At 41.1% G+C, this 15,420-nt stretch overlaps 1 protein-coding gene across 11 annotated transcripts in view; it reads right to left on the minus strand.

Moving 5' to 3' along the window:
* PHACTR1 (phosphatase and actin regulator 1) overlaps positions 1–15,420 on the minus strand; it is a 584,673-nt gene that overhangs the window by 248,593 nt on the left and 320,660 nt on the right. The window contains exon 1 of one of the 11 annotated variants that reach the window (XM_063632895.1): positions 5,071–5,090. The exons of the other annotated variants lie outside the window; for them this stretch is intronic. The gene's annotated coding sequence lies outside the window, so the exon portion shown is untranslated. Of the gene's footprint in view, positions 1–5,070; positions 5,091–15,420 lie in introns of those variants that run through there. 11 annotated transcript variants of the gene reach the window in all.

Genomic DNA, 15,420 nt, shown 5'->3' on the forward strand with positions numbered 1-15,420 from the left:
ACCTGACTTGGAATATGGGGAAATCCTTGACAGAGAGAACAATCAGGAGGACACTGCAATCACGGTAACTAGGATTCAAGCAGGGGCATGACAGAAGGATAGGAAGAAAAGATGGGATTCAGCCAGGTGGGAGAATCAGCAGATTTGGTAACTCTCTGGATAAACATGAGGAAGTACCAGGAAGTAAGAATGGCTAACATTTTTAGTTTTCATGACTATGTCAATGTGATGATTTTACATGATTTAAAGAATTTGATGACAAAGGAAGAAGCAGAATAGGATGGCAGCTCAATGGGGACAAGAATTTTGCAGCCAGATAATTCAGTATTTTTGCAAAGGCTTTTTAGGGGTTAGAACTTTATTTCCTGAGGTAACGAAGAACTATTGAGAGGAAATTTGCCAAGGTAGGAAGGAGAGACTTGATTTGGGGGTCAGTAGGCTGAGCTGCCAGAGCCAGGGGAAAGTGAGAGATCGAAGATGTAGAAAAAAGGCTGAGAAATGTATGAAACATGGTTCTTAGGAAGGAGAAGAAGCGGGATCAAAAGAGCACAAAAGTATTACTGATCAGGAGATTTTATGCTGAGTGATTGAAAGTTTGAACTGAGGTCTCTGATCACAAATGGCATAGATCAGATGTGGGCCTCAGGGAGATTAATCTAGCAGCAGTGGTAAAAGAACAGATTATTGGAGGCTAAGGGAGGAAGATAAAAGATTCAGAAGGTTTTAAGTATGGGTCATGGAACGGCTGAGGAGAGTGGTAACAATAACAACAACACAGCTACCACAAGGAATAAAAAAGGAAATCAAATCAGGCAAGTAAATGGCCTCAGAAGTAACACTGAATTTGAGCATTCTGCTTTTTAAATGGCATCAGCTGCTCGAGTTGGTGCTTCTTCAACAATGTCAGCAGAGCCACCCAAGTAGTGATAATTGCGGGAAACCACAGCAAAGAGGTGTTGAGTCCAGGAGAGAAGCAAAGTCACCAGAGTCCAGAGGTCTGATTCTCACAGGTCACTTCCTCTTTCATACTCATCCTTTCCCCTCATTTCTTACCTTGGTGTATAGTCTTGTTGTTGCTTTTGTCCAGATTTTACAAGTCTCCAAACCTATATTCCCAGACTTACTCTCCTACCTTCAAACCTGTATTGGATACTTTTACTAGAAGCCTGTTCCTTGTAGGAACTGCAGGTGGCTCCCCACAGCATACAGTAGGAAGTTCTAATTTCCTGTATTGGCCTTCAGACAAGGCCAAGAATCACTTATTCAAGTTTTTTCTTCCATGAAATAACCTATTTTTTATATTAAAACAACCTGACTTATTACTCTCAACCTGAGTAAGCTGCTCAGAATGATTTTCTAGTACTTCTCTAAACACGTGTTATAGCCAAAATGAAATACTCCTTGTAGAAGCACTCATGCCGGGATCTCTGGATCCCAGTGGGCTTCAAGGGGATGGGTATCTGCGTTTGGTTGGAAGATTTCCTATCATTCTTTGATTCTCAAAACAGCCTAAGACACAAAAGGTGAAGTTTTTAAAATATTCAGTTTGAGAATTCTCTGAGTTCGGCCAACATAAAACATCTGCTAAAAGTTAAAGAGAGATTATATACAGAATCCTTTAAAAAATCAAGATAGCAATTATTCAGGGTTGATACGGAGTTTGCTTCTTATAGTTGGCACTCAATAATGACTTATTAAATAGATAACTGGATAACTGCATTTGATTCAGTTCATTCCCTCACATCTTCAGAGGTATGAAAATATGTATCGTTATTTGTCTTTAAAAAAAAAGTGCCATGAGAACCAAAAGGCTTTTCCATAATCACATCTTTAAGAAATGGATACAAACTATTCTGAAATTGCCCCATTAAAATAATGATATGAAATTAGAAGTGCCTTTGAAAAAACGAGAGTGGCAAGGAACAGAGGGTATTATAAAGGTATAATTATAACTCAATAGTTAAATGAATCCTTAATAAGTATTATTATGAAATTCATGATGTTTAGCTCTTAAATTCAGTAGATTATTGAGCAGACTGGATCACATTAGGTTTAGTTGATTTATATTTTAATCACCCCATTACATTTTTCTCCAATTCATTTGATGATGGGGGCTAGCTTTGCCATCAGATAATGATATTGGAGGGCTTAAGTGTGAGGATGGCTCAAGAGTGAGCCAACTTATGAACACAGTTTGAAAAGGAAGGGAAGGCTTGGTGCGGTGGCTCATGCCTATAATCCCAGCACTTTGGGAGGCCAAGGCAGGTGGATCACCTGAGGTCAGGAGTTCAAGACCAGCCTGGCCAACATGGTGAAACCCTGTCTCTACTAAAAATACAAAAATAAGCTGGGTGTGGTGGCGTGTGCCTGTAATCCCAGCTACCAAGGCTGAGGCAGGAGAATCGCTTGAACCCAAGAGGCAGAGGTTGCAGTGAGCCAAGATTGCACCATTACACTCCAGCATAGGTGACAAAAGTGAAACTCCATCATACACACACACACACACACACACACACAAAGACGTGAAACAAAAAAACAGGGCTCAGAATAAAGTGGTCTCCCACTGCAGGAACCAGAGAAAGAAAGGGATGAAGGCAAGTGGGAGAGCAGGGCGCAGCCTGCCATGTTTTGAAATCACAAACAGCCTTTTTCGGAAATGGAGCATGTAAAGACAGCTTCACTTTGGCCTGCTCAACGGTGGCTACCTCATGCTGTCTGGAGAAAATGCTGAGCCACACATGAATCGGCTTGAATGTCAACTGCCAGGACTAAGCATGCTGAATCAAAACGTTGGAAGCTGGGCAGCTGAGCTCCTTCAGAAGGCTGGAGTGAGGAGCGAGCCATGGGCAAGCAAACTCCTGGGGTCTTTCCTGCTCTACCATCCAAGAGAACACTCTTTAAAGGATCACACAGTTTGGGCTCCCACTTATGACAAAACTGGGTTTTGTTTTATCCACAGGGTGGAAATTATTGGGAGATGATTTTTCTTTCTCCTTAGAAAGGCCAGTAAGAAAATGTATGCATGATTTTAATGAACAAGAACCAAAGTACCCAGGCCTGATGGTGTTCTGAACCCCAGTCCTTGTGGCAGCCTGGGATTACTCTTGGTGGGCTCCTAGGTCACGCAGTGGGAGGAGCTGGGCCGGGGCTTGGGGCGCACCTCAGGTGCACCATATTTCTCCTGGTGGTTTGGCTTTCAAAAGGCATGTGCGAGGATGGCACCACCTTGGCTTTCTGCTGGCCTAGAAAGTGCTAGTCATACAGTATCCCAGGGAGCAACCTGGAATGAAGGCAGCATGGTGTCTGTGCCATCTGATGTCTAGTCAGAGTCAGCACCAGAGGCAGGAGTGCAGCCCATTTGGGATCCCAGTGGAGATCTCTCCATGTGCAAAAATGCTCCTAGGGTTTTTGGAGGACCTAAGATTCTCATAGATTGGATTGTTTCTTAACCCTAAGTGAACTCAATAACAGAACGTTTATGTTGCAGGATCTGATAACCTTCACTTTTGCTTGTGATTAGAAGGGGTTATATACCCTCCTTATTTCACCATCCTAGGAATGGGAACCAAAGATCAGAGTGGAGGTAAGGTAGGCTGTCAGCTCACTATGCTGAAGCAGCACTGCTTTTTTTTTTTGAGACAGGGCTTTGCTCTGTCACCCATGCTGGAGTGCAGTGACGTGATCTCAGTTCACTGCAACCTCCACCTCCCAGGTTCAAGCCATTCTCATGCCTCAGCCTCCTGAGTAGCCGGGACTACAGGTGCGCACTACCACACTCGGCTAATTTTTGTATTTTTAGCAGAGACAAGGTTTCACCATGTTGTCCAGGCTGGTCTTGAACTCCTGGCCTCATGTGATCCGCCCACCTTGGCCTCCCAAAGTGCTAGGACTACAGGTGTGAGCCACCACGGCCAGCCTGCGCTGCCTTTTCCTCCCCTGCAAAATGATGCCACACAGGTGCCCAGCCATTTAGAAAGGTCCCTTTTATAAATGTACTGTCACTTTCAGAGCTACCTTATCATAAATAAATGAAGGGTTGATGTGAATTGTCAGGCATATGAGGACACTATTTTTCCTTTTTCACTCTAGAATAAGTCATGCCATATACTTATAGAGGCTGGATCTCTTGGAAGAGTTTCTGACAACCTAGAATTGATTAACTAGAATTTTTTTTGTTGTTGTTTTTTGATTTTTTTTTTTTAAAGAGTAAAACATGTTTATTCTAAAAATCCAGAGTGCCTACCTGGTTTCATTAGGAATGGGATGGGGACATAAAGTGGGGAGTGGATGGGACAAGGATTGGGCATTAAAGAGGGAAAACGATGGGGACAAGAGACTCTTTTAGCACAGAGAGGTTGCCTGGTTAAAGGAAAAATATACACCATGAAGGAGTTGGGAGATAAATCAACAAGGCCATGTTGTCCAAGAGCTATTAAACACAGACACGATGCCTGAGAGAGTACTCATGTTAACATCGGTGAGTACGAGGATCACTGACCTTCACTGCCCTCACTTCCTCCTTTCAGGCTCTTCTGCGCCTCTGTGCATCACCCTCCTCCTCCCCATCCCTTAGCATCCAGTCAAAGAGGGATCCAATTTATGTATTATCACGAAGCTGTGGACACTGATACTGGCTGAGCATATGGTAATGAGACAGCAACATTTAACTAAGGGTTTATCTGTCTGAATCCAAAGACTGGATGACTTGAGTAATGCAAGTCCCGGTGGGGATGGGTAGGAGGGAGCTCTGGTGCTCCTCAGCTGCTTGGACACACAGGTGGCTATCTTTTCTACCTAGGAACCATCAGAGGAAATGCCACTTACATTCCACACAAAACAACACCCACACCCCAGACGCAACCATTCTGCCACATCATGACATTTGGCAGTCTTCCCCACTACATCTCTGGAGGGAGAGGTCAATGTTTACATTGAGAGAGTTGCTTATCAATCTTACTGCTTACAAGAATGGCAGTGCTCATGGGGGAAGAACCAATAGTGTGTGCATGCCTATATGATAGAGTCCTGTGGGCTGGGAGTGGTGGGAGAAGGGAGGGAGGCTGCGCATACCTGGACCCAAACTTCTCAGCGGATTTGCTCAGGCTCCTGGCCAACTTCCTCCTTTGTCTCTGGCTTCTACAGAGTTCTGCCTGGTAAAGGCAGCTCTCCTCACTGCCGGGAGCAAGTCCCTAGGGATGCTTTCATCATAGGTGTACTGCTGCCTCCTGCACTGTGAACAGGCAGAGCTGCCCTTTAGTGGCCCCCTGGGAAAACACTGTGCTGACACACAATGCGGGGAGATGGGAAGGAAGGGAAACTCAGGGATCCATAGATCCAAAGATGGCCCAAGTCATGTTTCTGTTAATTTGTTCCTGAAGCATGAATTGACAGTCAAGAAGAATACAAGAGCATCCATAAATCCTGGTGCCCTAAGATGTACTAATTTTAAAGAAAGCAAGAGGGTAGCTCTCCTGGTTTTGGAATTGTAGGCCACTGTATCAGAAAGAGGCCACATGACTAATGTGGTCTATGGGACTCTGCGTTTCCTCCTAACAGGAGGGGGGATTGTAAACGGTACAGTGCTTCCTTAGGTATCGGTGCTGATGACTATTATGACGGTAAAGATGATCATTGATGATGACGATGACGATAACAGCATCCATAACAGCTAACATTTTTCAGTCACTAAGTCTATTCCAGACACTGATCTAAGCACTTAAAATGTGTTACCTTACATAATCCTCAAATTAAAGTTGTGAGCGAGGGCTATATATTATCCCCATTTTAGAGCTGGAGAAATTGAGAAGGGACTAATGAATAGGAAAAAGTGATTCTGGAAAGAAGAGAAACACATGCTTTTAATTAAGACATTGCAAGAATGTCTCCTCGATGTGTGAGCGTCTGGCTTTTTGAATCTTTGTATTACTCACTAAAGTCATAGGAGGGCTTCAGGGATGAGGGAGGAAATGAGCTGCTGTTTTGAAAAGGCTGCAAAACAGATGCCAATTATAAATTGAACCTACTGTAGCAAGAGAAAAGAGGAGCTGTCTTACCATAAAATGTCATAATATAGATGTACACCTGTCTGTAGGTGCACTGGAGAATACCCGCCCTAGATCACTAGGACAAGAAGAACCGGTAGGACATTATCTACTAAGGACCTGTGCTCAAGCTGCAATTATGAACTCAGCGGGTGCCAGTCAGGCCTGGAATAGGCTCAGATCTGCTTCACTTAGAAAATGCTAACCATCGTGTATAGGGGAAAAATATTATGAAACCAGGACGATGTGGGTCCAGATCCGGAATCTACCACCTAATAGCTGCTGGTGGAGGTGAGTTCTTTCTGGCCCCCACTAGGTGGCAAGGGCTTCCTAATTCTCCTCTGGAGAGTCATTCCTCCTCTCCTGGCACTCTGGGTGGTTCAGGAAGTTCATCTCCGTCCTGACGCCAGAGGTGGGCATGTGACCCAGTGCTGGCCAATCAGAGCACTGCATCTCCACCCTCCACCCACAGTAATTAATTCAGGGATGAGCCATTGAGCTTGGCCAGGCAATGAGACTTAAGGCTGGAATTTGTTGGAACTACTGATAAACATGCTCTTTCAACTGGGATTGCAGATTACACAGGCTCTAAGCCTAGTCAGAGTAGGGGTCACAAACTAAAACATCTTCATTTAGCCTTGGTTAATATTAGAAGAATCTGCAGGTCACAATGATGATTCATAAGCGTTGAGAAGAAACGGTCCTATTATGTCAAATACTTCATATTTCCTAAGAACTGTGTTGGAAGGATGAAGATACTTCTATTCCATGAACACAAGGCAATGAAGAGAGCACATTGTGAACGGACCAGACAGGTAGGGAGGAAAGTTCCTATTTAAATTTAAAATTATAAAATTTAAAACATTAAATTTAAAATTATAAAATTTAAAACATTAAATTTAAAATTATAAAATTTAAAACATTAAATTTAAAATTATAAAATTTAAAACATTAAATTTAAAATTATAAAATTTAAAACATTAAATTTAAAGTTATAAAATTTAAAATATTAAATTTAAAATTATAAAATTTAAAATATTAAATTTAAAATTATACAGGTTCTATATTGTTAGACTTATTGAGCTAATAGATATTATTATCAAAATTCTTCCATAGATAGTCAGTACAAAATTCTTGTTTTATCTACCAGGAATGTATCCTTCAACCACTAACATATATAATGACTACAAAAACTTATAAAACATTCTGCTGTTCATTTAATCTATAGAATACATTTGTGTTGGCAACAGAACTTATTTAAATTGTAAATAAACTCCCAAGTCTTGTGTTAATCCAAAGCAACAATCTTTAAATAACGTAGACCCTTTTTTCATCTTAAATCCTTAGACCCTAGGGTCTGATATTCTTCTTGCAGTTAAATAAATAGTGCCTTTCACAGACTCAAATTCCACCTCAACAAAGCCTGGTTTCCCCTGCAGGGGTGAGCAGACTCTTTCTGTTAAGCCAAATAGTAAGTACTTTAGGCTTTATGGACCATATAGGCTCTGTTGAAGTACTCTACTCTGCTGATGCACTGTAAAAGCAGCAGTAGACTAATATGCCCAAACGGGCATGTCTGTATTCCAATAAAACTTTATTAATAAAAATAAGCATCTGGCCTGCATGGCCATAGCTTGTCAACCCCTGTCCTATAGAGCTGCAGATAATCTTTCAGCCTCCCCAACCCCCACCCTTTTTTTTTTTTGAGACGTAATCTCACTTTGTCACCAAGGCTGGAGTGCAGTGGCTCCATCTTGGTTCACTGCAACCTCCACCTCCCAGGTTAAAGCGGTTCTTGTGTCTCCACCTCCCAAGTAGCTGGGATTACAGGCACGCACCACCGCGCCCAGCTAATTTGAGCTTTAAGAAGAAAGCTCAAATTATTTTTAGTAGAGACAGGGTTTTGCCATGTTGGCCAGGCTGATCTCGAACCCCTGACCTCAAGTGATCCACCAACCTCAGCCTCTCAAAGTGCTGGGATTACAGGCGTGAGCCACCATGCCCACTCCTTTCAGCCACTTTAGTGGCAGAGCCTGCCTGAGAATTGAGCCACAACAGAGACAAAGAGAACAGAGATGACTCAATGAAACTGAAACCTCATTACATCACTTGGTCTTCTGGATCCAGCCCTGCCTGAAACCATTAAACCCTGAATATTTTCCTTACACGAAGTAATAAATTCTCTTTTTTATTTACACTAGGTTGAGTGGGGTTCTCTTTTACTTGCAACTAAAAGGTTTCTAACAAATTCACTGTGTGACCTTAGGAAAGTCCCATCAGCTTCCTGTCTGTAAAATGGGGATAATACAGACTTATAAAGATTAATAGGCATATACTAATAGCATTCTTTTGGGGCACAGAACATGGGCTCAAATAAAGTTATTTAAAAGTGAAAAGTCTCCTCTGGTATCAATCAGACCACCTGGCTAATAAGCCTTCCACTAGGGGTGAAATTCGTTACCACTTCATCACTAGAATATCCCTAAAGGACTTACATGAATTTGAAAAGTTTTGGAGGCTGTCAACTGTGCTGTCTCTTCAGACTAGTGGATCTCAAAATTTAGCGCATATAAGAATCAATTGAAGTACCTGTTAAGAATTTTAATCCATCTCAGATCTAGTGAACCAGGAATATGAATGCATAAATAAGCAGCCCAGGTAATTTTGACGGCAGTGTTCTGAGAATCACTCTTCTAGACCTGCAGCATTCCTAATGAACCCTAGCATCCTACTCCCTTCTTCCCAACTATATCCATTGCCTTCAGGTGGCTGGCTACGAAGAAAGATCCTTAGTGTAGAAAATTCCATTATACCTCAGTGCTGCCTGGCAGTCCCTAAAACCTGAAATCACTGGGAATAATTTTAAAATGCCTAATGTTCATGTAGTGCTTCATTCTAAATGCTTTTAGATCTATTATCTCATTAGATATCTTCACAACACCTCCATTATGTAGGTGGGGTATAACATTTCATTTGTTTCTGTATATATGACTATGGTACTATTTTCTCAAAGAATCGAATTACAATGTAGCCTTTTAATGGCTCTGAGAAGGTCTACAATAAACTTTTTAAACTCTGTTGAAACCTTTACTTTCCAAACTTAATTTAATCACAAATATGGTTGGCTGGTGTTTTTTTGTGGGACACCATTAAGGTCTCATAGACTTGTGTTCCATGAAACACAATTTATCAAATGTTGAGTATCTTTTTGTACCATTCTGTAGTTAAACGAACCGAGACACAGAGGAGTCAAGGGATTTGCCTAGAACGTGGCAACTCACACAAAGTTACCGTGGTCCAGGACTGAGTCTAGAGACTTGTCATTCATACATCTTTTCCTGTGGATGGTTTGAGGATGCTCAAGACCAGGCAGTGCAGGCTTTTTGATTCAACCTTTGCAATGTCCTTCCCTCCATTAATACTGTCAAGGTTAATACACTCCTGGACATTTTTTCTGTCTTGAACTCATTCCAAAATCTCATGATAACAGCCACTCTGTTACCTATTAAGTGTAGGATGATAGAGAACCTGATGAAACTTGACATTCCATTTGAGAATCATTTCTTGAGTCTACTTCCTTTTAAGCTCAGATTTCTCATTTTCTCTCTCTGATGACATGACCCTGTTTCCTTATGTAGCTCCCATTACCTCCCAGACGAGTTTTTCAGTGCCATTTGTCATTTGTGTAGTGACGAGGTGAAATCCAAATAGCACTTCTGAAGTGAATATTTTTGCAAGGGTGTTGATCCTTGCTAAAACATTCTTTTCTTCTTCTCTTCTCTCTCTCTCTCTCTGTGTGTGTGTGTGTGTGTGTGTGTCTTTTAATTACCACCAGTGGCTCTAACTTGGACCTGTTTTAATTATTACTCAGAAAGTAAGGAACCCTGCTCATATCTTTGTCAAGACTTTCACAAGGAATTCTTAATTTTCCTCATCTCAGAACACAGAAATTGACTTCCATTAGTCTTTTTTCAGAGGTAAATGTCATATTATTTTTGTCCTGTTAATTCCTTTGGGGACTTTTTGTTATTCTTCTGCATGAAAGATGTTAAATTTTTAAAGAGGTCTCAACAGAGAAAGTCACCTGTTAATTTTGCCCCATAGGAAGCTCTGAATTCACACTTGATTTAGTGTTTATTTTTAAATTATTATTTTCCTTATTTTTAAGTTCTTTTCTCCAAATGTCTGGATATGTTGAGCTCAGAGCCTAGAACTGGAACTTTGAACATCAGGTTTAAATGCATTTAATCATGACTTGCTATGTAACCACAGGCAAGTTAATCAGCCTCTCAAAACTACATTTCCTTAACTACAAGAAATGGGAATAGCAACATCTAGCTCTCTGATTGCATATATAACCATTATATTAATACATGGAAACTCTAGTATAATAAGTGGCATTTTGTGGGTGCTCATTAAAGATTTCCTGACTCCAAATTTAGAGTGTTGATTGCTTATAACCATTTCAGTCTGTACACACTCTTGATTTTTCTTGAATCTCACAGGAAGGTGGTGGCTGGTGGGCAGGGTCTTGTGTGTCAGCTGGACGGTATTAGAAAGAGCAGCTAATGACTATCCAATAGACTCATCAATGAAACTAACCAAGCCACACCAGATCTCATTTGGAATTTTCCCCAGGTTGAATTGTTGGCTACAATTTGGGCTTATCATCTGTCAAACATGTTTTCCTGCATTACTTGCAATATGGTTTTTTTAACGTATATAATATCTTTTCAGTTTTCCTTCAGGCCACATAATGAAACTCATCTTAACTAAATTAGCTCTGTTTGTGCTTGCCCCTTCTTCCCTTTTCAAAATTTAAGCATTAAATTATAAAGCAACAGGTCAAGGAAAGAAAAAAGGGCAGTCACAAGAAATAGAGAAATAGGCTGACGTCAAGGGTCCTGCTCTCAGCCCTGTCCCTTTTGGGAAATACTAAGGCCCATGAGTGCAGGAGGTTATGATGTACTCATGTGGCAAAAATTAGTTAAGCATTTATTGTACATAAAACTCAAATTATGAGGGTAGGGATTTTGAAGAAAGAGAAGAGGAAATTTCTACTCTTTAAAATCCTAAAATGCAAAGTACCGTACAAAGGAAAATGTTATTTTATTTTTAGAGGAATTAACACATAAAGCATGTATATAATGAAAGGTAATAGAAACTGCCCCGTGTGGTGAAATAATCTTAAAGGTCATTATTTAATGCAAAAGCATCATCTGTTTCTGGGGTCAAGCTCAAAAGTTAAAAAGATTATCAGTATTCATAGATAATTCCCGACTACCCCAGATTTATTTTAATTGGAAAAGAAACTTCATTTACTTTTATCCATGCCTGGGAATCTCTAAGCACAATAAGCAGCTACAGTTTCCAGAGTGCCCTGCTATCTTTGCATTCTGTTTCTTAATGATCATTTCAACTGGTTTCTGAATTAAAGAGCCATTCCCTTAAAAACAGTCACCACAAAGGACCTTGGTCTGGAATCCTTGTTTGTTGCCAGTAAGGCAGAATTGTGAAGACCAGGTGGGTTAATGACATGAGCTGCAATCCCCACAAATAATTCTTCTACCGTATCTACCAGAAAAACTCAGGAGAGCGCCTGAGTTCAGCAGAGAGTAGGCAATATTGATGAGAACTTTACTGCAGAGCTAATCAAATATCAATCTTGGCTGTCCTGAAATTGATTCTGAAGGCAAAGAAAGGCTTTGTCACTGAAATGCAAGATTTGCAGAAAAAAATTCTTATCAATCCACATTTCCTGCTTTAGACCCTACAAATAGAAAATATTTTTTAAGGTTTTCTCACTGGAAACATATTTAAGTGCTTACTGTGTGCAAGAGGAGTAAATGGTCATCCTCACAGCAACTATTTGAATAGTGTTCTATCATTTATCAAGCACTTGCCTAGTTATTATATCATTTGATCCCTACAACAAACCAATAAGAAAGGTGAAGTGGGCCGGGCGCGGTGGCTCACGCTTGTAATCCCAGCACTTTGGGAGGCCGAGGCGGGCGGATCACGAGGTCAGGAGATCAAGACCACAGTGAAACCCCGTCTCTACTAAAAATACAAAAAATTAGCCGGGCGTGGTGGCGGGTGCCTGTAGTCCCAGCTACTCGGAGAGGCTGAGGCAGGAGAATGGCGTGAACCTGGGAGGCGGAGCTTGCAGTGAGCCGAGACTGCGCCACTGCACTCCAGCCTGGGCGACAGAGCAAGACTCCGTCTCAAAAAAAAAAAAAAAAAAAGGTGAAGTAAATATTTCAAACCCTATTTTACAAAAGAGCAAATTGACAATGGCAGAGAAAACTGGCCGCCTGCCAAATCCATTCTTCTATTTAGTGAACACATCTTGATTTTTTTGCCCTACTAAAAGAATGTTTCCCAGCCTCCTCTGAGGGTAGGTGTGGCCTATTATAAAGCTTTTACCAATGAGATATGAACTAAAGTGTTCCAAGTGACTTCTGGGAAATCTGCTTAAAGATAAGAGGTGTGCCATTTCTTTGGTTTGCTTTTCCCTTCATCCAGTTTTCTAGATCAGAGAAGTGATGGCTGGAACACGGCAGGCACTGTGAGAACAAGGGCCACTTCATACTAGTAATGGAGTTGTAAGCTAGGAGGCATCTTGGTCTTTAAGAACTTGTGGAGCCATCAGACATAGCAGCCTTAAACTGACCGCCTCTGTGCTTCTCTTATATGAGAGAAAAATTCATCCCTATCTTGCGTTAGTTATTACTATTTCGAGTTGGTTTTATGCAGCTGAACCTAATCCTAATGCAAAGAAGTAACTTGCCTGAGTTTATACAAACTCTATAGCTTGTAAGTGGCAGAACATCAAGTGCTAACATACATGTCCATATTTCACACTCTCTCTCTCTGGCAGAATTTCAGAACCTTTTATAAGCTGCTTTTTAGTTTGTAAAGGAGCCAAGTCCTTCCATTTTCTTTTTTTTAACACTTGAACACTCATGCAAAAGTAGCTGATCCCCAGGGAGCCTTCCTCCCTTTCCTTTTCCTCTAGAGTACTTTTGTACCTCTCAGGCTTTGAGTTAAATTATGGAATGTCCCATGGTTCAGTTCTCCCTAGACCATTTCATTTGTACCTATGGCTCTAATTACCATTGATAATCTTAATATTTTTAAATTTATATTTCCAGCCCAGAAGGCTCCTCTCATTGACACAGTTCTTACTAGCTGTGTAACACCAGCCAAGTTTTTAACTTCTCTGGGTCTCAGTTACCACATCTGGAATATGGGGATAATAACAGCATCTGCTTCATGGGCTATTGTGAGAATTATATTATTTCATACAAAATAATATTTGGAAAAACATCTGAATTACTACTAGTCTCATCATGACTCTCCATCTCCGAATAACATTTCGTAGGCATCTCATCTTCACTTTATCTAAAATGAATTATTCTTACCCTTAACTGGATCATTCTTCAGTAATGGCAATGCCAGTGATGTAGTTGCTCAGAGAGAAACCCATGAGTTGTCCTTGATACCACCTTTTCCCTTATGGCCACCAGCTCTAACTCATCATCAAAACTGGTCAAAGGTAACTCTTAACTATTTGCCAACTCTTCCCACTTCTCTCTTCATGTAGACCAGTTACCCATATCATCAGTTTCTGTGTTCTGACTTTTGTTACTTGCCCTCAAGTCTTCCACACAGCAGCCGGGAACATCTTTTTTTTTTTTTTTTTTTTTTTTTGAGACGGAGTCTCACTCTGTCGCCCAGGCTGGAGTGCAGTCTGCCCGCCTCGGCCTCCCAAAGTGCTGGGATTACAAGCGTGAGCCACCGCGCTCGGCCACTTCTTTTCTAAAGATGAATCAAAGTATGCCATGGTTCCTCTATGAATCCCCCAATAGGTCCTCCTTGCTCTTAAGGCCCTGGAGTCTTCACATCAGCTGAGAAGGACATGTTCTGTCCCATCTCCAGTCACTCACTGGCTCCAATTCTACTCCTCATTCTAGTCTTCAAATACAAGAAACCCATCATTTCTGCCTCAAGGCCATTCAGTCTGCCTGGCTAATTAATTAGCCAGTCACTGCTGCATGCTAGTTTCCTCTGTAAAAGACAACACTGCACACTTATCTATCCATCTTCCTTTTTAATATAACCCAGACTGTGCTCCAACATTTAGCTTCTTCACCAGACCATGAGCTTCCTAGAGGCTGATCCCACCCAAGCTCTAGTGGGTGGATCTCTGGTTAGGAATTGGTTAACGGGTAGGTTAACGGGGGGTTGGGGGGTGCCTGTAGGTAGTGAGGCTTCTAAGAATGGCTTCCTCACACTTAGAGAGAGACACCTATTCTGTATCTCTAAGTCCTACTTCTGCCTCTGATCACTATGGTGTCAGGACGTGAGGCCTGAACTATTGTAGCCACTTTGCAACTGGCCTGAGGATAGAGTCCTGAAGCAAAGGTGGGCAGAGCAGAGAATCACGGGGTAATCAGGCCTGGAGCCTGCCTCATTGACACATTTGCTATATAAGATAATAAGTGACATTACCTTTTGGGCCAAGATGCAGGAAAACTTCTGTGACTGCAGCCAAAAGCATCCTAATTGACATGACCCTACCCTCCATGTTTGCTGTGGAGGGCAAGGACCGTTTATGACACATAGGAAGTAAGTAATCAGTGATTATTTTTTTAATAGATAAATGAATGAATGTTTCTCAGAGAAAAGATAGGCTCTGGTTTCAGTATGTATAATATTTCCCATCTCCTGGAATATTCATGGTTAGGACAAACCACTATAGTTAAGATTTATCCTTTATTTCCAGGCAGAGCCATGGCTGGAGGTGGGGCTATGGAATAAGAGACAGCATCTACCTCCAAACCAGAGGTAAGAAATGACATGTGGAGAATTTTCTCGCATGACAGGATAAGATTAGAGGCTACCATGTTTCCTTAGAAATTTGTCTTGGTTATAAGTTTATCTCGAGTTTGAACTGAGGCTGTTGTTTCAAGGTGACCATTGGCTTTTCACATGAGTTTGTCCCATATGCCACAAGAAGATTTGCTAATTTTGGTCAAGTTTGACATATTATTGAAGAGTGACATCACAAATTAAGCTCTATTTGTATTTAATACTGTAAAAAGATAATGACCCCTAGTTCAACCATGACAGATTGATTAAATTAAGGAACAACCATTTAATGCGTGTTTATGTGGCCATTAAAAATTATAAACAGCTCTCATTATTGACATGAAAAATTGCCATAGTTTGTTGCTTAGTTTTGCCAAATATTAGGTATAATTCTGTTTTTCTACAAGAATAGCTTACTTGCCTATCTTCTTATCTATTTATGCATAGGGATAGGATTTGGAAGAAGAAACTCAGCTGATAGTGGTTCTATTTGGGTGATAAAGTT

This window comes from Symphalangus syndactylus, chromosome 23 (genome assembly GCF_028878055.3).
Source record: "Symphalangus syndactylus isolate Jambi chromosome 23, NHGRI_mSymSyn1-v2.1_pri, whole genome shotgun sequence".
NCBI classification, from domain to species: domain Eukaryota; kingdom Metazoa; phylum Chordata; class Mammalia; order Primates; family Hylobatidae; genus Symphalangus; species Symphalangus syndactylus.